This window comes from Mauremys mutica, chromosome 6 (genome assembly GCF_020497125.1).
Source record: "Mauremys mutica isolate MM-2020 ecotype Southern chromosome 6, ASM2049712v1, whole genome shotgun sequence".
Classification (NCBI taxonomy): Eukaryota; Metazoa; Chordata; order Testudines; family Geoemydidae; genus Mauremys; species Mauremys mutica.
In genome coordinates, this window is record NC_059077.1 from 49,187,003 (window position 1) to 49,210,167 (window position 23,165).

At 39.5% G+C, this 23,165-nt stretch overlaps 1 protein-coding gene and 1 long non-coding RNA gene across 6 annotated transcripts in view; one reads left to right on the forward strand and one right to left on the reverse strand.

The window, feature by feature from the left end:
* Positions 1 to 23,165, reverse strand: part of LOC123372754 — a 39,986-nt gene that overhangs the window by 16,201 nt on the left and 620 nt on the right. The window lies entirely within an intron of this gene.
* The window catches only part of ATG10 (autophagy related 10), a 159,679-nt gene that overhangs the window by 5,198 nt on the left and 131,316 nt on the right, over positions 1 to 23,165 (forward strand). Inside the window, exon 2 of one of the 5 annotated variants that reach the window (XM_045021168.1) lies at positions 10,706 to 10,830. The exons of the other annotated variants lie outside the window; for them this stretch is intronic. The gene's annotated coding sequence lies outside the window, so the exon portion shown is untranslated. The remainder of the gene's footprint in view (positions 1 to 10,705; positions 10,831 to 23,165) is intronic. 5 annotated transcript variants of the gene reach the window in all.

The following is a 23,165-nucleotide window of genomic DNA, read 5'->3' on the forward strand; positions in this document are numbered from 1 at the left end:
ATCTTAACTCTGCTGCTCTATAAGTGCAGAACCTGGCTCTGTGGCCTGGACATGCTCTGTGCCTGAGAAGTGCTAATTATATCCTAAAAGAAGGGTTCCCCCTGTAGCAGGACCTGGACAGAGCTAATCAAAGGAAAAGGAATTCATTAAAATGAGTTCACCACACTCTTCTGGACTGCTGTGAAACCAGATCATTCCAGGTGCTACAGAGCTGTCCATAGGAGTAACGGACCTGCATGTTCTTTAATACTAGGCCCATGGACTGTACAACTGAGACACTTACAGTCGATCTATAGCAGTGTTGCATCATTGGAAACATTCTCTGTCAGAGGAGGAGTGAACATGGCTCCCCCTGGACTAAGCTGAAGAAGACTGCTCTAAAGCAACACAAAATGCTTCTCTTCAGGGACTTGGGTAAGACTTTAATTGTTGTTACACAGAATTACTTCAGGGATGAAGAGTGCTCCCAGACCCTAGGATATTGGGAGTATTATGATGTATTCAGACAATTGGTCATATATTGCTCTCACATTGTATAATAAATGTATCTACAAATTAAAAGTGTTACAGTTAACAATGAGGGAGGCTAAATCAAACAAAAAGCATTGTTTAAAGAAAGGTAGAAGTTGAAGGTATGTTTCATTGGAGTTCAGCTGATACCCAAAACCAATATTATGCTTTCTTTACCAAAATTCTAGATATTTTACAATACCCAAATATTAGAATGTCTGGAAATGAATAGTTAAATGATCTAAGCAGTTCCCCACACCCATGTAAGCATTCATCACTGTCTCTCCACCCAACTTACACCACCCACCCAAACTTAATTTCAGCCCGTTGTTTTGTTCTGTAAAGGTAGTAAGATGCATCCTGTTTTTATGTATTGTGAAATTTGTAATAAAGATTTCAAAAGAAGAATAGCTCCAGGGTTCATTAATTTATGTCAGAGTTCTGTATGTTCTCTCATAAAGTGATGCGTTGGTGGAGTAAAAAAAAACCATTTTATATGAACTGAATTGGAATGCTTGATCTGTTTGGTATTATGAAATGTGTGGATTATAAGGTGTTGTAGGTTTAGGTAAGTGTATGTAGACTAGCAAGTTTGTATTTTTAACTATATTGTGTCACAACTGCCATATGTGGTTTTTTTTTTTATGAGTAATGTTGTGGTCTGTGTTAGAATTATATTGAAAAAGTATCCCTTGAATAAGAAATGGGATTTTTGGCTGAAGAGAGCTATCACATATTAGTATGTAGATAGGTAAATGGTTATATTAACATTTGTTTCCGCAAATTTTAAGGATGTATGAGGGTAGTATAAATCAGGTGGAATAATATGAAGATGAAATCTTATACAGTCAGGGCTTGAAAAAACAGCTCACCCACTTGTTCAGGATAAGCATAATATTTGGCTGGGAAAACAGTATGAATGAGGTTAGGAAGCCGTTGGCTCCTTCCATAGAATTGAGCGGGAAGAACAGAACAACCTAAGTGCTGCTGTTGGCTTTTTTTAAACAAGAGCGCATGAAGAATTTGGAGAAACAGAACATTTGAACCACTTGTTCATTTTAATAAGGAAAGGAAAAGATAGAAGAACAGCTTCTTTAAAGATATGGTACAAAAAAAGGAGGAAGAGCAACTGGAGCTACTGCAGCTTTCCTCAGATTGGAGGGCCCTATTGATAAGACGTTAGGAGGCCTCCTCCTGCATGTCCAAGATGGCAGCAATACTGGAGAAGCCCAGGAAGGGGGTAATGAGCCCAGAATTCACTTCATATTCACCTGATTCATAATATGGTGTGTGGAGGAATGAAGAACAAAAGAGACACTAGGCAAACTCTCCATCTTTGCTTCTTTCTGAAGACTCCTTCCAAACTGATTCTCCCACCATGCCAGCAAATTCTTTAGTCTGTCAGAAACGATCCTAATATGTGTCCTCAGCTTTCTACCCCAACCCGTGCCCCTACATCCCACTCCGTATCTCCCCACCTCTGTTCATCCCTATTCCTTCCCTTGTATCCTTCCCCCGAGTCCATGCCCATCACCTTAAATTTGGTTCATGCCTGCAGATAACTCTGAAGATGGGAAAAGATCCATTTATTTTAGAAATAATTACATTTATAAATATATATGGGGGGGGGGGTTTGGTAGGGATGCCTATTATTAAGTTTGCAGGATATCTCCCATTGTAAGACCTGTTTCAGTTGCTTTTAACTTTGCCAAACTTTAATTATTTGGACTGAACTTTTTCATGTTGCATGTCTGAATTTTTTGGAAAACTTCAGCCAAAATGGTTCAGCTGTTTCTGAAAAAGATGCTAGGGAAAAATATGTTGTTTTGCTCATGTTAAGAATTTGTCAGCCTTTTCTTGGAAAATCTCTAGCACCTCCCTGCTTTGGAGGTGGAGAGACTTGAAACTTGGCAGGGGCTAGCTTTTGTGTCAGTGGTGTACCTTTTTCCATCCCTGTAAAAATCTGACTAAATTTGGTCAAGGTATAAGCTTTTTTAAAAAGTGCAGTTTGCATACGCTCAGTACAGAGCCTATCTTTAAATATCTTAGATTTTAGCAATAAAATTCCATTAAGATTCCATCTGCATTTGGCATGCTCTATTCCAGAACTGAGTAGGACTGTATCTATAGTTGCAGCTCTGGGCTGCACTGGGTCTAGGTCCAGGCACTTGAACTGAAAACATGGATTTATTCCTGGAGTTCTCAGTGAGCCCACTACTGGGCCCAAGAGGCCTGGAGGAGGAAGCTACCCAATTTGAATGAAGAGGGGACATGGGCTGGATCTGCAGTAGAGAGAGAAAGGGGGATAGAGGGAATAGATTGAGACAAGGAGCCTGGGGAGGAGGCAGAGACTTGGTCTGGAGGTGGGAGTGATGGTGAGAGGGAAACAGACAGGAACTTGGAGTGCGGGGGAAAACTGGAACTGGGATCTAGGAGTGGTGACTGAGACTGGGAGGTAGGCAGGGAAAGAGCCAATAGGTGGGGGACAGATTAGATTGGATGAGCACATGGGATTGGCTGGGGAAGGAGACTGGGACTGAGAACCAGTTGGGCCAGAGGGAGTGCTGAGAGAAGACAGATCTGACGAGGAGCCAAGATGTGGGGGGACAACCAGGACTTTCTGAGCAAAGAGACTGGAACAAAGAGCTGGGGGAGAGGCAATGATATGGAAAAAGAAGCATGGGGAGGGAGATTTGGACTGGGACCCAGTGGGGATAGGCAATGTGAATGGGGATATGTCTATACTACCCGCTGAATTGGCGGGCAGTGATCAATCCAGCGGGGGTTGATTTATCACATCTAGTCTAGATGCGATAAATTGACCCCCAAGCGATCTCCCATCGACTCCTGTAATCCACCACTGTGAGAGGCGCAGGCAGAGTCGATGGGGGAGCGACAGCAGTCGACTCACCGCAGTGAGTAGATCTAAGTATGTCGACTTCAGCTACATTATTCACATAGTTGAAGTTGTGTAACTTAGATCGATCCCCCCCAGTGTAGATCAGGCCTGGGTGACTGGAGGATGGGGAGGGGAGGGGGGAAACAGGTTGGAGGGGATAGAGCAGAAGGGGTCTTGCTTGTGGGGAATGGGCAGAAGACTCTGTGCCCGCTAGAGCAACACTCCCATCCAGAGCCTGGAATGGTACCCAAGATTCCTGAGACTTACCATTTCCTTTGCTATCAGCAAATATTTGTGAAAATGTCCCCCTTCCCTTCTAGTGCTGGTCCACAGAGAGGATGAAATCCTACTACTGCTATCAGTTACTCTGTTAGATCAAGTGGCAGAGGCTTGTGTGGTTTATCTAAAGGTTCCCAGACAGTTGAAGCATGTAGGTATCAGTATGATGCCACATGATGGAATTTCTGTTTTTTTCAGTATGCTTTTTGAAAACTCAGGAAATTACACACTAAAAAGCTCAATTTAACTGAATGTTATTAAGATTGCAACACCAAACTCTCAAAAGTTAGGAGATGCCAGAGTTAAGTTTGCCAGTGCAACTTATACCCCCCTTGTGTATATGCACTATAATACAGTCTATAAATAGTACAGTAATTATTTTACAAGCACCCTGCCTCATTCAGTGTGTAGGATGAACCTGCTCTGGGATGCATGAGAGCTGCGTAGTAAAGCAGGCTCTTGTTTGTTGGACCCCTGATTTATTTGTTGCAGAAGTTGGAAGGTATATGGTGTATGAGACAGGAGATTGCAGGAAGAGTGGTGAGGCAGTTGAATGCTGTCCTGGGGAATTATATTCTATCCCTGCCTCTGCCCCAGAATTCCTATGTGATGCTAGTCAAGCCACTTAATCAGCCTTTTCACAACTGGTCATTATGTATTTCTCATTTTATGGGTGCCCTACCTGATACTTTGACATTTGATTTACAGAAATGCTGAGTACTCACATCTGCAGCTGAAGTCAATAGGGGCTGCTTTAAACATACAGAGTGCTATATAATGCTGCATATGCTAAAAAAATCAGCATCAATTGGTTACTCAAAATTAGTGGACACTTTTTACCTTAATCTCTCTGTGCCTCAGTTTGCCATCTATAAAATGAGGCTACTAGCACCTCCTCACCCCACAGAAGTGCTGTGAAGATAAATTATTTAATGTTTATGAAAAACTAATACTACAGAGATGAGTGCCGTAGAATAGCCCCTGCGGAAATTAAAAATTCAGTCTTCAGGGCAGGGTTTGAATAGTGTGCAGTAAAAAAGGCACAGGGCCACACCGAACAATGAGATTAAACCAAAATACTGAATAGCTGCTCATTAAACGAGCACTGTCCATCCAGTGCACTGAATGATGCAAGGGTGCTGTGGAAAAAATATGGCATTAAAACTGTATCAGAATGTATATGCACAAAGGAGCTGCATTAAGGTTTCACAGGCAACTTCAATGGTATCATTTCCTAGCTTTTGAGTCTTTGACTTTGCAACCTTAATAACGTTCTTAAAATGTATTTTTTGTGTGCACAATATGTATAAATGATGATAATAATGATCATTTAAATATTGCTGTATAGACAGCCATTTAATTTGTGGCTGTGTCATCTAGAGTCTTGGATAAATCCCTCTTTTATAAATCCAAAGAAATAATAAAAATAAATAAAAATAAAAGGTACACATAGTAAGAACTATTATTAACCCATCCATTGCTCTTCCTAAAATACTAAGACATTTCTCCTTAATGAAGGCAACACTACAAACACATCTGGTATATCTAACCAAAGCCATTCTGGAGATACGTTGAGCCAGAGAAATATTTCAAAAAAAGATAAGCACATTTTCAAAATGCCATAACTTTAGAACTACTTTTAACAAATTTCCCATAATGATGATGCAAAATTTTAAGATTGATTTCTTATTAGAGAAACAATTAGGGGCAGGTGAAAGTGCAGGTTTAAAAATCAAGCCTATAGTGGGAAGCTAATTGTAACTTTAATTGTGGAATGGCTACTATAGCTCTATAATGAGAATGTTTTAATGCAAGATTAGCACTAATGTATAGGTAATAATGCAAAGTTTATGAGTTTAATTTTGCAGTGGGCTATTTTTGGTCAGGTAGTTACAGTATTTTCATATTCAATGTAAAATGGCTTTTAAAATATGTAACTTCTAGTTACATAACTGAGCAATTGTGCAAAAAAACCCCATGTTCAAGTTGTGACGAAAGCTTTAAGATGTCCCACCATTCTACTAATTGTTCAGAATAATAATATGTACTTCTTGTACTGAGTTACTGACACATCATACACCTTTGCCAACCATTTTACATACTAAAAATAACTGGCAACTCCATTAGATACTAATTAGAAGTTCTGAATTTCTTTCCTGTCACTTTCCTAGTATGATACTGAATATCTTATATGAGAAACATATGAAAAAGATCAGTAAATTTAAGGGAAAGTAAATCTCTGCTGTTTAACCTGTGTATTTAAACTTCCAGTGCCAACCCTTAGCATCAGTGATGTGACTAGAAATATCACATTCTGGTGTGTGCAAGATACAGTGTATTTACACTGATAAACTGAATATGACTGCTATAGTGTAGCTAAATACAGCAGTATGACCCTGCTAGTTTGGTCAATACAGAGCCAGCTTTGACCCTGTTTTTCAAGTTTGTAAGAATAAATGTAAGGCATTTCAAAACAACACATACTTATTGTAAATTATGGCTGAATATTTTTTATTCAAAAGGAATTTCTTTGGAGAATCTTAACTCAGGGCAGTCACAGTTGAAACCAGCTGAGATTACGAAGGATTTTGCTAAGCAATAGTGACTGTTTAAGAACACACGGCTCCAACTTCTTTGAGTGTCTCTCTTTAGTAAAATCAGCTTTCTAAATAAAGGCATTATAAATACTAAGGGTAGATGAAAAGTCATTGTAAAATAGAATACATTTGCTTACAATAATAAATGTAATTGGTGAACACTGTTATTCACCAATGAGAAGTAAACTCAATTGAGGAAAATGCGACCAAATTAAAAAAACAAACAAGCTCACATTTGTGTGAACTTGTCCTGCACACACTTAAAGGAAATATTATGCATTACTGTGATCAAATGTGTTATGTTAGAACACAAACACTGGTATAGCATGGGGAGGTGGCAAATGTCTAGAAGACATAGACTTTGTTGCTGATGCTGTGCTACTGAGTGACACCCCTGAAAAACCATGACAAAGATATCAGGCCAGGTGGGGTTCAAAATTAGTTATGCTAAAACAAACATCCTTGAAATCCACGTCAATCAGCAACATCACATTAGAAGGCAAAAATATCAAGACAACAGAACAATTCATCTATGTGGGCAGTACCATATTAGTGAACAGTGACCTCAAGAAGGAAGTAACATCAAGAAGAGGAAAGGCATCCATAGCACTTACTAAACTCAAAAATGCATGGAAGGCAAAGAAAGATATACAGCACCAAAACTGAGAATTTTCAATTCAAATGTAACCTCAGTGCTAATATGCAGCTGCAAGAGCTGGAGAGCTACTAAAACATTAGACAGAAAACTAGAGACCTTTGAAAAGATGAAAGATTCTGGGCGTTGGTTGGAAAGACTTCATCATCAATAAAGAGATCTGAGAAGTAAACCAACCAGCAGCTTGTTTCCACCAGAATCAGAAGGAAGTACCGGATGTATATAGACATGTACTCCGGATTCCAACACACAGACTACCACATGAGGTTGTCAAATGGAAGCCAACTAGTGTGAGGAAATGTGGGTGCACAAGAACCCTTAGCAGCGAGGTCAAAACTGTAGATCTCAACACCCCAGAGCAAATGACAGAGAGGAACAGAAGAGACTGGTTTCTGTCCTGTGTGCCAACACTGGCACAGGACGGCTGTAAAATAAAACAAACAAACAAAAACCTGTGATCTACAGGACTGTCTGCAGTCTCTGTCTGACACCATCTGTTAAAGAATGGCATTTATTGTTGCAAGTTAAGGACACAAACTTTAAAGAAATGTTCTTCATTAACAACATCCTATCTAATGACCAAGTACTCATATATATTTAAAAGCAGCAAAGAGTCCTGTGGCACCTTATAGACTAACAGACGTTTTGGAGCATGAGCTTTCGTGGGTGAATACCCACTTCGTCGGATGCTTGAAGTGGGTATTCACCCACGAAAGCTAATGCTCCAAAACGTCTGTTAGTGTATAAGGTGCCACAGGACTCTTTGCTGCTTTTACAGATCCAGACTAACACGGCTACCCCTCTGATACTTGACATATATATTTACTTTCCCATTATGACTGCTTAACAAGAAGCTTTCTTCTTTCTAATCATCTTCCTCCAAATACCTTTAATAATGTGTGTGACACTCTGCCATGGGAGTGACTGTGATACCAAACATTGGGAATCAGTCTGGAAAGGAGGGCAGAAGTACTAGGAAGGAAACATTTCCCAGTGGAGAGGTGTCATTTTCACAAAAACTACATTCCCATCCATCTGGATAGCTAGCAGAACTGGATGGGCAGAGAGGGAGGGTATGCTGCATGTTTCAAAGGGCAGTGGAGCTCCCACTCTAACATGCACTCTCTCCATCATACCTTCCCCTGGGGACTATCTGGCTGAGTAAGAACACTACAGCAAACAACAGAGTTACTACAGCATCTTAGGCTATTTCTGTATAAAGTTTTAGGAGTTGTTATGTGTGTGTGTATGAGGGAGGGAGGCTGGGATTTTTTTATTTTTTTAAAGATTAGGGAGTACTGATGTCTGAAATGAGGACTAGTATTTGGCTGCGTAGAACAAGCTGACATTCCTAGATGTTATAAACCTGTCTTATCACTTTCTTAAAAAGACAGTATGTAAATAATAAAGCACAAAGGGATTTGCAGTTATAATATGGATACACATAAAGATTGAGTGCCAACACACTCATGAAGTTTATGTGCTGCAATGTAACCACACAACTCGTAATGAATTATTGAGCTTCTTAAATGGGTATTTTAATGTTTTAGCTAATTCATTCTTACCTGTATAGGTATGGCTCTATAATTACCTGTAATTACAATGCTTACAAGCCTCATTACCCAGTCACTGTGCTCCCACAAGATATTTTCTAAATTGCTATCAGTATTATTCCCATACACAAAAAATTATTAATTTTGAGTTAAGGTTCCATTCTGCATAACCAACGCAAATTGTAAAAGCAAGGAAATAAGCACCCATCTATGCTCTAGTCATCAGTTCCCTTTCTTAACCTCTATCATCTCCTTCCCACCACGCACTGCTCACATGTGTATCACCACACTTATCTTGAACAACCAACATGAACCCTTCACCCCAGCAATGTGTACTGGTTATATGATTACATTTGGATGATTAATATAAGGTTGGTATGGATTTAAAAAACTGCACTGTTAGTAATATGATATATAGTTGTTGTTTTTTTTTTTTTACTGGTATTTGGAAGTAAATGAGATCATGTTGGACTGCAAATGGTGGCTGAGAGAAAATTATCTGTAATGATTAAGGAAAAATGTGAGTGATCTGTGTTTTCTTGATAGTTTTAGTCCTGGTAGTGTAAGTCACAGAAACTGAAATTTGCACACGCCTTCATTGGTGTAATATGCTTATGGCTTTTGAAAATTGCTGTTTTTCACCAAAAGTTTGATGGCTGGCAGCATTGGAAAACAGAAGTGGCAGACAGAACTGAGCAGTTGCATCAGCTAATCTTGACAGAATTCAATTAGGATATGACAATAAAAGGGAAATAAGTCTTTTGTGTTTCATTTTAAAAGTTCAAAAGTGGCCTATGTCTAAATGCATGTATGAAAGAAGTCAGATTTGTGAGGACTCTGATTGTTTCTTTGGGTTTCTCTGGCTAAACAAAGGAAAACAAGGCAAAATATAAAAAAAGAGCATTTTAAAATATTTCCTCTTTCAAAGTCATAATTCAAAATATTACACAGAAAATGCAGTTGTTCTTTGAAGAGTTATTGGGTCAAATCTGGAGATTAAATTCAATCATTAAAGTGTGAAACAAAGGGATTTTAGTTCATTTTAAGGGGCTGAATCTATGTTACTGAAACGGGGGTTTTATCCTTTGACTGCACTGGACACTGGACTGGGTCATAAATGCAAATCCCAATTATAGATTATATTATATTTCTACTGAAACCTCCATGATACTATGGTAATCCCAACAAGCAGACAAATTTAAGAAAGTTCAATAAATGAAATGTAGGATAGTATAACTTCCACTCTCTTAGTGTTATATCTCATTTATGTCTGACTTTACATCATTCCCAGTACAGTTATAGTTAAATCAGATTTGTGGCAACTTGAGCTTTATAAATGTCATCCCTTTAGCCTTTTCTGGATTGAGTTGTAGATACTTCATCTCATGAAGTACTAAATATTCTCTGAAAAAGAACATTAGTTTCAGAAGGAACATTAGCTGAGGAGCAGCCAAGGGACTTGATGGCAACATGGATTAGTTCTGACCTTGGCTGTCTAATACATAAAAAAATGATCAATCTTAGGGCACAGTTTTTCTTGAGCCTAAAAAAACTGACAATTATAATAAAACCATGTGATATCTACAATACACCATTATCCAATGTTACAAGTATCATTTATATATATAGGGCCAGATCCTGAAAGTCATTCTTAACTTACAGGAGTAGTCTCAGTGAGTTCAGTGGGGTTGCTTGCAGGAGTAATGGTTACAAGATTTGGCCCTTAAATTATATTATTACAATTTCCTTTTCCCAATCATTTTATACCAGCTTGTATCTTGTCTCATATATCAATATGCAAAGAAATAATAAAGGAAATGAACGTTCCCTACTAGAAAAGAGCTCTGTGAACTGAGTGAGATGGTATTAATTTTTCTTCTTTAATGTCATGTCTCAAAGTCTTTCACTTTCAGTGGTCTGATTATCTCATCATCCTCTCTTGCATTCTCTTTTACATGAAACAATACGGTGTATTTTCATAATAATTGTATTTTGATTTTCTATACATGAACATTTTCATCTGAGAATCTGAAATGACCTTCTAAGTATTATAGAATTAACTCTCACAATACCTCTTAAAATATCATCATCCTCATTTTGCAGATGGGAAAATAAAAGGGCAAGTAACTTGCCAAAGGTTACATGAGTTAGTGGCAGAGCCAGGAATGGATCTCAGATTTTCTGACACCCAACCTCATGCTCTTATCTCTAGACATACTCGCTCTTCAGATTGATCAAATGGAATAGAGCAGCTGTTCCCAGACTAAGCTTGGAGAGGTGCAAAGATGTCTCATATCTGAGGATGTTGATAGCTTCTTCTTGCTTTCAGCTGTTTCTGTAAGTATCCAGGTTCTTTCAGTCAAAAAGGACCAAACATTTATCAAATCAAAGACAGATAAAATATATAAATATTATCCTAATATTACTTTTCTATGTAAGGAACTGCAGTAGTCAATGCAAAGATGTTATTTGATTATGAATGGGAGGGGAAATTGTTCACACATTTGTGAATGTAAGAGAAGGTGGTTTAAAATATAACCTTTCTATTGAGACCCACACCATGAAAAAATTGAGAACTCTTGAAATGGAGGGTGTGTAATTGAAATGGAGAGATTTTTAAACTGCAACCACCACATAATTATTAAAAAATATTATGGAGGCATGGAAACATAGGAATTCCCATACTGGATCAGACTTAAGAATCCTGTCTCCGACAGTGGCCAGTACCAGATATTTCAGAGGAAGTTGTAGAATCCCACAATAGGCAGATGTGGGATAATCTGCCCCCAACATTAGGTCTCATCTTTATCTCTAATAGCGAGAGATTGTTTTAAGCCATGAAGTATGAGGTTTAACCCTCCAAAATTTTTATCATAAACTATGACTCTGGATATTATTGATATCATATAAATGTCCAATCCTTTTTTGAACCTTGGTAAATTCTTGGCCTCAACAACTTCTTGTGGCAGGGAGCTTCACAGTCTCTTCCATGTTGTGTGAAGAAGTATTTGCTTTTATTGGTTTTGAATTTGTCACCTTTTAATTTAATTCAGTGTCCCCTTTTTCTTGTGCTATGAGAGACAGAAAGAACAGGTGCCAATCTGCCTTTTCTGTACCATTCATTATTTTATATATTTTTTTTATCATGTCCCTTCTGATTTGTCTCCTTTCTAAAATAATCCCAATCTTTTCAACATCTCTTCACAGAGAGATTTTCCAGTCTTGAACCTTCTCACTGCCCTTCTCAGAACCCTCTCTAGTTCTACAATATTGTTTTTCAATGGGGTGATCAGTACTGTGCACAATATTCCAGAGGAGACTGCACAATTGAATTATATGAAAGACGGTATAATATGGAAATTCCAAGTCGAAAACTATGTTAAAATTGGGTTAGTTTGAGAGTATATTTAAAGTAAAATACATTCATGGGATGAAGCAATTGTTCCACAAACAAGGATTTTAAACAAGAAATTCAGAGTTAAAGCTAATCTTAAAAGAAATCCAAATATGATAAAATATAAACATTCATAGTTAGGGCACCCAACTACCTTAATTTTGCCCTAAAGTGACAGCATGAAGGGGGAAAAAATCTAATTTGTCTTTAAAAATTAATTTAAATCTAATCCGGGATTACAAACACCAAACTGCCTTCATCATAAACATATGGGTATTTTATGGTGCCAAGATTAAATAGAGGAGCAGAGCTTGCAGAGATTTAGGAATTGGGAGGGCAGAGATAAAAAAGGGGGGCAGAGCTATAAGAGAGAAGGGGTGACCTGGGAAGGAAAGGGTGGCATAGAGCCACAAGAAGAAAAGCCAATAAGGATTTGTTGGGAGGTGTGGGTGTGAAAGGGTTTAAGGAGAAATCAGACCCACAAGAGACTTTGGTGGGGGATGGAGAAAAGATTGGAGAAGTCAGAAGGGACTGGAGTGAAACAGAGAGTGGCTTGAATTAGGATGGACATTCTGGATAACAGACAAAAGAAACAGGGCTGGGAAAACAGAATACATCATCATTCACTAGTATTGGGTGAGTCCCTTTGAATATGTAATTGGAGCCACATCCAAATATTGTAACACCCAGATTACTACACCTTCTGTCTTTAAAATACAAATCACATTTAGCATAGGGGTCTAAGATTTATATTAGCTATATTTTATTTTGGCTTTGTGTTTTGCTTTTACATAACATACAGGGTATTGACCTGTATTTTTGAATCGGTTGCCTTCAGGACAATTCCCAGAAAAGTTCCCTTTGTTAGGGAAGCTATACACTACTGCTTATGTCAATATAATTTATATTTTGCTTGGGGTGTGAAAAAGCTCCCGACCCCAAATGATACAAGTTACAGCAACCTAAGTACTGTCCACATTGGTGCTGTTGGTGGGAGAGCATCTCACAGAGGTGGATTCGTTGTACTGATAGGAGAGCTGTTTCCTGTCAGCATAAAGTGTCTTCACCAGACATGCTACAGATGCATCTGTGCTGATGTACCACTTTTAGTATAGACTAGCCCTTAGATATGGTTTAGTTTTAATCACATAAGACCACGTTTATTCAGGGTATAACCCCATCAACTTCAATAGAGCTATACTAGTGAATCTGGCCCCATTAGTTTCCTTGTTAAGGAGCTGTCAGAGGCATGCACTGATTAGTAGAGCTGACACTGATGAGTTGGTGAAGCTAAAATGTGCTACTTCACAGTGTTATTAAATAAATCATTCCAATTTCAATGACAGTCTGCTCTTCATCCCCTTTGTCTTCTCAACAGTCTGTGACTTTTATTGTATTATTTACCATTTAAAATGCTGCAGGTGACTAAAGTAATGACGACTGAACCTCAAAAGATGGGGAGGCTTAGATAACCTTTGCACCTCCCAAACCTTAAATATTTTGACTATATTCATCTTTAGTGGAAGTGTGCGCAACTCTGATGAAATAATTAGAGATACACCTACTTATGCCAGGGGTGAATTTGGTAATTTGAGTCTAAGATTTTAGAGTTAACCCCCTTCCCACAAGCATTAAGAAACCACAAGCCTTGTGTAAAACAGAAGGAATGGGGACTGAAAACTTCCAATGTGTTTATCTTGAGGTTCCATTGAAGTTAATGGGATTACTCACATGAGTAAGGGTTTGCAAGATCAGGACCATACGATAAGTCCTCTTCAGCACTGATTTCTTTGGTGGTAATCATCAAGAGTTGCTGGATCAGAAAAGTAATCTAGCACGGTTTGTTGAACAGAATGAAGAAAAGTGTTCTCCAGAATATCATTCTACCTGATGTATTCAATGATTTCTTTATTAGAAAATAGCATATGTTCAGTCATGCTGTAGGTAGAATTCCATCTGGATGAATAAGCTATTGTTATGGAAGATTTTATACTAAGAAGCTGAATTAAAGAACAACTGGATTTTTATTTACTAGCTGGATTTGAATTCTGAAAGTCTCTCAAACTTTTGGAGCATAGCTAAGGTGAGTGAAAAAAAGCTGCAGGCCTTGTCTAGATTAAGATAAAAGGTATGTTATAAAAGTGTGTTAGTATCATGTTTGCTAAATATCCTAACAAACATGTTCCAGAAATCTAGAATAGACAAGGCAATTTATACTTGAACATACTCTAAAATGGACAGGTTAAAACCTAGGGAGGAGTCAAGGCTTTAAGTTGGCTGGTTTAGCATATATTAAAGGCAATGTACTTTGTCTAAAGTACATTTTTTAAATGTGTGTGTTAGCATGTGTTAGCCAGTACTTTTAAATCTTAGTCTAGTTAAGGCCTTCCTTATCTTGTTTGTACTCTCAACCAGAACTGAGGGTCCAAAATAGATAATATCTAGGCCCAGATATTCTGTCCAGACTGTCAGTTGTGCCAAGGAAACTTAAAGATGCTCTAAACGGGAACCTGGAGATTCCCTTAAAGATGCAGTCGGGTTTATGTGCTGGAGATTCCCCCAGTGATGTAGCCAGCTTAAGTCACCTTTGTAAGAAGGATTACAGTGTAGGGATCAGATGTGATAAGAGGCTGAAAGGTAGTCCCCAGACACTATTCCAGACAGTGTACGTTAGAGCAGCTGTGAGAGGCCAGTTTGCTCCCAGGCAGCTCCAACATTAAGAAAGGTGACCTAGACCCACTTTTCCTTTCTCCCTCATTTAGCTTCACCAAATATTAGTACAACTGAAGCTCAAGTCCTCAGCCTTTGTATGAATCATTGTAAAAAAAACTGTAAAGACAGAAGGCTCCGAAGAACATGTTTTGAGTGCAGCAGAGGAAAGTTCAGAAAATAAACCCATTTTGGTGAGGATGCACACCTGTGATCAACAGCTTGTAATGATGGCCACTTCTAGATTGGTCAAAAAGACAGCTGGAATGAATGATACTAATGAGTATTGTAAAGGCTGAGGAGTAAGACTCTTGTACTTTTGTTATGCTTTACTACAGTAAAGCTGTTTCTCCACTTTTATTTTAAATACATTTTGTTTAGAATGTTGCAGATATACATTGTTCATTTTGGCTGAGTTTGTTTCTTTTCAGGCAACGTTTATTCAGAAATATCTATCTTGTTTTGTTACAGAAATCTATTTGGACATTTTTTGATCAGTGAAGACCTGTCACCATATGGTGCAACCTAGAGAATTTACTGCTTTTTATTTTGTCAAGTGGCTGGAGGTTTAAGCTCTTTTTGTTTAACTTGTTTGCAGTTTTATCTAGGTACTTGTTAAAAAAATTGACCCTATAAGAACAGCATCTGCTGTTAGATTGGGAAAGAAAATAATACAAGATCAGTCATTCCCCATGCATCAAGGCACATGATGAATTAGAACAGTGCTCAGGAAGAACTCTCCACCCATAGTTTAGCTTTGAACAATTTGGTTCATTATTAGGCTTTTCACCTCACTGTGAAACATCTGGCAAAGGCTCAAAGGCAGGATACCAGATGAGATTGATAATAATTATTCTGCTCAAGTATGCTATTTCTTGTGTAGTCAGCTTCACTCTTGACCTCTCCCCCCAATCTACCTTATTGGGGAAAATCTTCTCTAAACATCATATTGTATATCAGTTTGGGGTAAGAAACTTTCTAGGAATCAAGAATGAAACACTCTCTCCTTTAGCTCTTGTAGCCATCCATCTTTGCTTTCCTAATGTTAATTGTGGAATGATAATTTCAGAATGCCAAACTGAAGAGTTATACCCTCTCAACTAGATCCTAGTGGTGACTCAATCTGAAGTTTTAATGTTATTGGGTTAAATTTTAAAAGGTTCCTAAGTGACTGTTGTGGTTTTTGCTCTTTACACAACTGTAATAGTATGAAAAAAACCACATGGACATGATGGGTCCAAATAACTGTATTTAATATACACAACATGCAATTTTATATAGCTGTTCTGGCTACTAAAACATAGAACATAAGTGCCACTGGAGGACTCTCAAACTATTTACATGGATATTTAACTCCTGTAGTCCATAGGCAGTAGGAAAGTCCCATTTTCAAAAGTGATGTAGGAACCTGAATCTCACTGAAAATCTATGAAGTTACTCTGGACTGACATCCATGTGCATATGAGTAGAATCTAACCTGGTAAGCCTAAGTAACTCACTCATTGGGAATACAACAAATATGTAGCTCTGATGTGGCTGAGATCCTATACAAAATATTTAAGACATTATTATACGTTGACTTAGAAGATTCTGATTTACTGGTTTTAATGAAATTGACAGTGCTATCTTGGTTATTTTTGGTTTTGATATATGACTATTAAAGAACTTAATAATGGTGTCCTCTTATGATACCATCACAATCCCCTATTATAACTTTTGCTCCATTGTCTACAGATGCTGTTTTTTCATGTTGACTCTGATCTTATTAGGTTTAAAAATGATTAATCAAAGCTAATTTTAAAAAATAGTTCTCTGTGTGTATATATTTTTTATTTCAAATGAGCTCTCTTAATTACTGTCAGAGCCCCATAATCCAATGTTCCTGTTTTGTATTATCACCTTTTGATGCCTTAAACTGTTAATTTTTATGTAGCATCTTATGTTTTCACGGGTCTAGAGAAATAAACACACAGGGTGAAAGTCCAACCCTACTGATGGAGCTCTGCGCAGATATAAATTTACATCCGCAGATATAAGTCGGTATCTGTGGAACTGCAGGGCTCTCCCAGGAACCACAGCAGTGAAAGGAGCAGAGCGTGGGGCCACTGCTCTCAGGAGCCAGCGCCCCACACCAGCAGCTGCTCTGGCATGGCTGTACTGCCCCCAGCCCTGTCCCCGTCCCTTCCACGCAGCTGTCTGCGTTTCCTATTTGGGGGCGTGCGTGCTGCTTGAATACAAGAGCGTGACCAGGGACAGCTGCCGGTGCCTGTCCCACTGGTGCCCGTCCCACTGGGCGGAACTTGGGGGCAGTACAGCTGCGTCAGAGGACCTGCTGGCATGGGGTGCTGGTTCCTGGGAGCAGCAGCCCTACATTCTGCTCCTTTCACTGCTGTGGTTCCCGGGAGAGGCCTGCGGTTCCACGGATACCAATTTATATCCGCAGATATAAATTTGTATCTGCGCAGGGCTCTACCTACTGAAGTCAACAGGAATTTTACTATTGACTTTTTTGGGACCAGGATTTCACCCACAGTCCCTGCCCCAATTCAATCTATATTAGTCTAACATGGAAAATGTTGAAAGACAGACAAGAAAGGTGAGAGATGTAACAAAGAGGATGATGTGAAACATTTGTGAAAGAAGGTTGAAAGTCTGAAAGAAAAGATTATTATAATTTAAAGTAAAGTAAAGTAGATACTAGCAAAACAGCCACCATCTGTGGGAAATTTGCCAAAAAATATCAGAATGCAAGAAGTGCTTTATCGCATCAGTGGTCCATCTAGTCCAGTATCCTGTCTTCAACAGCAGCCAGATGAAGATGCAAGAAACCCTGATGTGAGCAGGTATGAAATAAAATTCCCATAAGGAATGCTTCTTCCTAACCCCCCAAGTTGTTTCCTTTTGAAACTACGCTGTGCTATCCAAATACACAATGGCATACACATGGTATTGAGAAATGTGGTCTAGGTACAGGCTATGAGAACCAAGAACTCAAGTTCCATTCCCTGTCCTGACACAGATTCGCTGTGTCCTTGAGTAAGTCACTTAACCTGTGTTTTCCCATCTGTCTAGTGAAGAGAAAAACACTCACCTACTTCATACGGTTGTAGTAGGTGAGTTATTAATTATATTATAAAGTTAAAGTTATTTGATGATAAAGGCTACATCTATAACAGCAATCTTCAAAACCATACTTCTCCAATTCTAGCAGCAGTGAATTACAAGTGAACAGTTTGGTAGTGTAGTCTAAAGAGAAGGGCGTAAAACATTATTATTTTATCTCTCTGTTATGTGACATTTGAGCAAGTCCCTATGGGCCTTATTATTTTAAAAGGATGTTTAAATTAAGCAACAAGTCATGATGGGTATTTGCTGCTACAGATTTCCAGGAGAGAAGGATTAGGCCCAGCATTTCCTTGCTCCAGATGTTCACTGTATGTAGCCCTTCCTTTTTTTAATTGTTGTTTTAGCAGGCACATTTGCTGGCTGAGTTGGTGTAAGTACAGCAAAGAAAGAAAGAGTTTGATATTTCCCAGGTACTATGTTGTTTTCAAGTGTGCCACATGATAGCCCTGTGAGACTAAAGCCAGGGCATTCTTCTTTGATTATAAATTAATTTTTATTTGGCTTCAATTACAATATTCCATTGTTGTAACACTTTTGAAAATCTCTGGTGCTCTTCCTTCTGAGACAGGTATAGGCAACAGCAGATTGTTAGCCCATTTCCTTTAGCAATAGTGCTTAGCATCAGAAACCAAGAGTGACCAGAAACCAAAAAGTGGCAGAAATAGCATTAGCAACCACTGTGTATTGCTCAAAATCTGAATCACATTAAGGGAGGATTGGTGAAATTAAGTTTAAGTCATGTTAATTCTATCAATTCATAAATATAACATTATTATTTCTTTGGAGAACTTTACTGGGATAGTGTTGCCTGAACTACTGGATGGATTGATGGCTTTTTGGAAGAAGTTTTTCTTGGGAATGAATCAGAACTTAAAACTAGAAAAGACTTTTCAGACATGCTTTCCATCCCTTTACTGATGCAGGATTGTTTTCTAAAGTATTTTGTCCAGTCAAGTTTTAAAGTCCCAAGCAATGGAACTTCCAACGCTAATATATTTCACTGTCAGGAAGTTATCTGTATTCATGGAATAACTGCAACAATGTGCAATTATTTGTATTCCAGTAGCTCCTAGAGGCCCAAGTGGGATGACGGTCCCATTTTGCTAAGCAAAACTACATAGTTTTAGACAGTCCATTCCCTGAAGAGCTTACAAGTTAACTAGACAAGACAGACAAAGAATGGACAGATGTACAGAAAGATTAAATGATCTGTCCAAGGTCACAAGACTGGTGGTCAGTGGCTGAGCCAGGAAATACAAGGTCTTAACCACTAGAAGACATTGCTTCTCATGTAGTATTTCACTAATATGGCAATACTTGTGTTGATGTTAACATTTTTTTGTAATATGTGATGCACATATTTCAACTACCCCACCTTCATTTACACGACAAGCATGGTGACATACTCACCATGAGTAAGGTACTGAGCCCTGAGGGGGGATATAAAATAAATCATTGAATACTTTTAATACATAATTATATAGCACTACATATTCGATACACACATTAAATCCTGACAACACCTCTGTAAACTAAGTATAGTATTATCTCAGTTTTACAGACTGAGAGACAGAGAGAAGCTGAAGCCTATATTTGCAAAAATGACCACAAATTTTGAATTCCTCAGCGTTGGATACTGTTGATTTTCAGAGGTGCTGCTCCCCTACAACTCCAAGTGAAGTCAATAGTAGTTGGGTATAAGAACATTTTGTCTTGGGTTTCAGGAGTTTGGCATCCCAAATTAGGGCTTGATCCTATGCTCATTGAAGTAAATGGCAAAGCTCCCACTGACTTTGGGCTTGGCTACACTTACAAATTTGCAGCGCTGCAGCAGGGTGTGAAAACACACCCTCTCCAGCGCTGCAAATTGCGGCGCTGCAAAGCGCCAGTGTGGTCAAAGCCCCAGCGCTGGGAGCGCGGCTCCCAGCGCTGTACGTTATTCCCCACAGGGAGGTGGAGTACGGACAGCGCTGGGAGAGCTTTCTCCCAGCGCTGGCGCTTTGACTACACTTAGCGCTTCAAAGCGCTGCCGCGGCAGCGCTTTGAAGTGTAAGTGTAGCCAAAGCCTTTGACAATGCCGGATCAGGACTCTAGAGACCCCTTTTGATAAAAACCAATTTTTAGGTTTAAGTTTCTTGCTTTGGCCAACCCAGCAAGACCATATCAGAACTAGAACTAGACTTCAGAAGTTCTGGCTTCCAAGGAGATATTCCACTTCATCATGCTCCCATTTAAAATACAGATATTTCCTCTTAGCAAAAATGGCATCCCTAATACATTTTAGAAACAAAAAGCTTTGCTTAAAAAAATCAGTTACAGTTGCTGTCAAGGTTTCCTCCCCCACTCTGAACTTTAGGGTACAGATGTGGGGACCTGCATGGACCCTTCTAAGCTTAATTCCTAACTTAGATCTGGTAACGCTGCCACCAGCCAGAAATTCAGTGTCTGGCACACTCCCTGTCCCCCCAAAACCTTCCCCTCCCAATTTTCTGGTGAACACAGATCCAAACCCCTTGGATCTTAAAACAAGGAGAAATTAACCATTCCCCCCTTATTCCCCTCCACCAATTCCTGGTGAGTCCAGATCCAATCCCCTTGGATCTTAAAACAAGGAAAAATCAATCAGGTTCTTAAAAAGAAAGCTTTTAATTAAAAAAGAAAGGTAAAAATAATCTCTGTAACATCAGGATGGAAAATACTTTACAGGGTACTTAGATTTATATAGCCCAGAGAAAACCCCTCTAGCCTTAGGTTCAAAGTTACAGCAAACAGAGGTAAAATCCTCTCAGCAAAAAGGAACATTTACAAGTTGAGAAAACAAAAATAAGACTAACATGCCTTGTCTGGCTATTACTTACAAGTTTGAAACATGAAAGACTGATTCAGAAAGATTTGGAGAGCCTGGATTGACGTCTGGTCCCTCTTAGTCCCAAGAGCGAACAACCCCCAAAACAAAGAGCACAAAACAAAGATTTGAAATCTCCACCAAGATTTGAAAGTATCTTGTCCCCTTATTGGTCCTCTGGTCAGGTGTCAGCCAGATTTACTGAGCTTCTTAACCCTTTACAGGTAAAAGAGACATTAACCCTTAACTATCTGTTTATGACAGTTGCTAAGTGACAATAATGTACTTATCACTTAATTTTCAAAATCCAAGCACTTAAAAGCAAGGAAATCAATAGTTTAATATATTACAAACAAATGGTTCTTATCAAGAATAAAATAATATTCATCACAACATAACCTTAACACTCACCCAAAATGAGTATTCATTCACCAATCTCAAAATGTAAACACAACACAACCTCCTTTTGAAAAGAAAACAAACAGTGTGTGTGTGTGTGTGTATATATATATATATATATATATATATATATATATAGTCAAAGTAAAGTCATGTTCAAAACCCACCTGACATGACACACATTGCTACTGGCTTTCCAAAATAATGCCTTCATTTAACAATACGTTTAAAGAGAGCTAATGCAGAAACCAGGGACATCTATGGAGTCTTAATGTTTTCAGAAAAACCAGGGGAAATTATACTTGAATATAAAGCAAGCTATGTACTTGCAGGAGGCTAGCAACAACTAAAATCTTGAAAACTGAATCATAAGAACAATGATGCATTGCTGGTTGAATGGTCTGTCTCAAGAATATTTAACAGAAAAGCTCTGGGCACTCTCAGGTCTCCGTATCCAGAAAATTAGAAACAGCACACTCAGGGCCAGCTTTAGCAAGTTCAGGGCCCAATTCCTGGGGGAGAATGGGCAGGGCTTGTACTCACCGGGCGGCACTCCCAGTCTTTGCAGCACTTCAGATTGCCGGCCGGGGTTGCGGGGCCATGGGGCTGCCGTGCTCCGGCTGAAGCTCCAGCTGGGAGAGCGGGGCCGCCACACTCCGGCCGAAGCTCTGGGCGGGGACGTGGGGCTGCTGTGCTCCGGGCGAAGCTCCGGCCGGGAGTGCGGGGCTGCCGCGCTCCAGCCAAAGCTCCGGCCGGGAAAGCAGGGCCGCGGGGCTGCCACGCTCCGGACGGAGCTCCGGCCGGGAGAGCGGGGCCGTGGGCGGGGCTGCTGTGCTCTGGCCGGAGCTCGGGCTGGGAGAGCAGGGCCGTGGGGCTTGCCGCGCTCTGGCCGGGGTCGTGGGGCTGCCGCACTCCAGCCGGAGCTCTGGCCAGGAGAGTGGGGCCGTGGGGCTGCCGCGCTCCGGATGGGGTTGTGGGGCTGCGGCGCTCCAGCTGGGGTTCCGGGGCCGTGGAGCTGCTGCACTCCAGCCGGAGCACCGGCCGCGGGGCTGCCATGCTCCAGCTGGAGTTCCGGCCAGGAGAGCGGGGCCACAGAAGACCCCGGCGGAGCTGACCACCGCCGAGGTGAGTAAAAAAAATTAAAAAGGTGCCGAAGGCATGGGGCCTGATTCCAGGGAATCGGGTGAATCGGCCTAAAGCTGGCCCTGAGCACACTTGGAAAACTTTACATTATAACTAGCTACTGCAAAGCATCATTTGCATATGCAGAACTTAAAATGAGCAATACACTGTCCAATGCTGACAGAACAATTCCTCACCTTGCCCACTTTTCTATAATGGTCATAAAACTTCAAAAAAAATGATACTGTCCTTGGCTAAACTGATAAACCTGACATTTTATGTTCTGCTTAAACCTATTAAAATATTGTATGTATTCTTGTTTGTGTAGCCTAATCATGTTTGGTAATACGTTAGTGTAGAAAAATGTTCACACTCTATTTTTTAAATAATTTCTCTAGCATTCTAATTCAAACGCCTCTGAGCACCTAACAAAAAAACTGTAACTTCTAAATACAATTGCAAAACAGACAGCTTAGCCATAGCCAAATAACAAAACAGATACCTGAATCAGCATAAAATTTACCCTCTAGTAAGTAACCCATGGCCCTGAAAATAATGTTATGCTGGGGGTTAAATTAAATCTCATTTAAACGGGGGTGGGGTGGGATGTCATAACCACTGCCATTCATTCAAGTTAAATATAAGAAACAGTCAAACTCCTTTATGGAACATACATAATTTCTCCCACCAACAGAAATAACCCACAAGCCCCTGAATTTTGGCTCACTACTCAGCCTAAAGGTGTAGTAGTAAAACTGTGGGCCTGATCAAAAGCCCACTGAAGTCAGTGGAGACTCCAATTCACTTGAATGGGTTTTAGGTGAGGCCATGTATAGCCACAAACTGAAAGAAAATAAAAAGTGTTAATCCTTGCCCAGAAAGGTACATGACTGATATACTTTGGTTTAGGCTGTGAAAAAATTAATAAATAATTAAAATAATTAAAATAATTTTTCCAACAAACCAATATCTTATGCTTAGAAATATTAAGTGATAACGCTCAGGTGATCACTTCTATCCTTACTCCATGTTTTCCCCCCGTTGTTTTCAGTACAGGAAGTCTCACTGACACACACA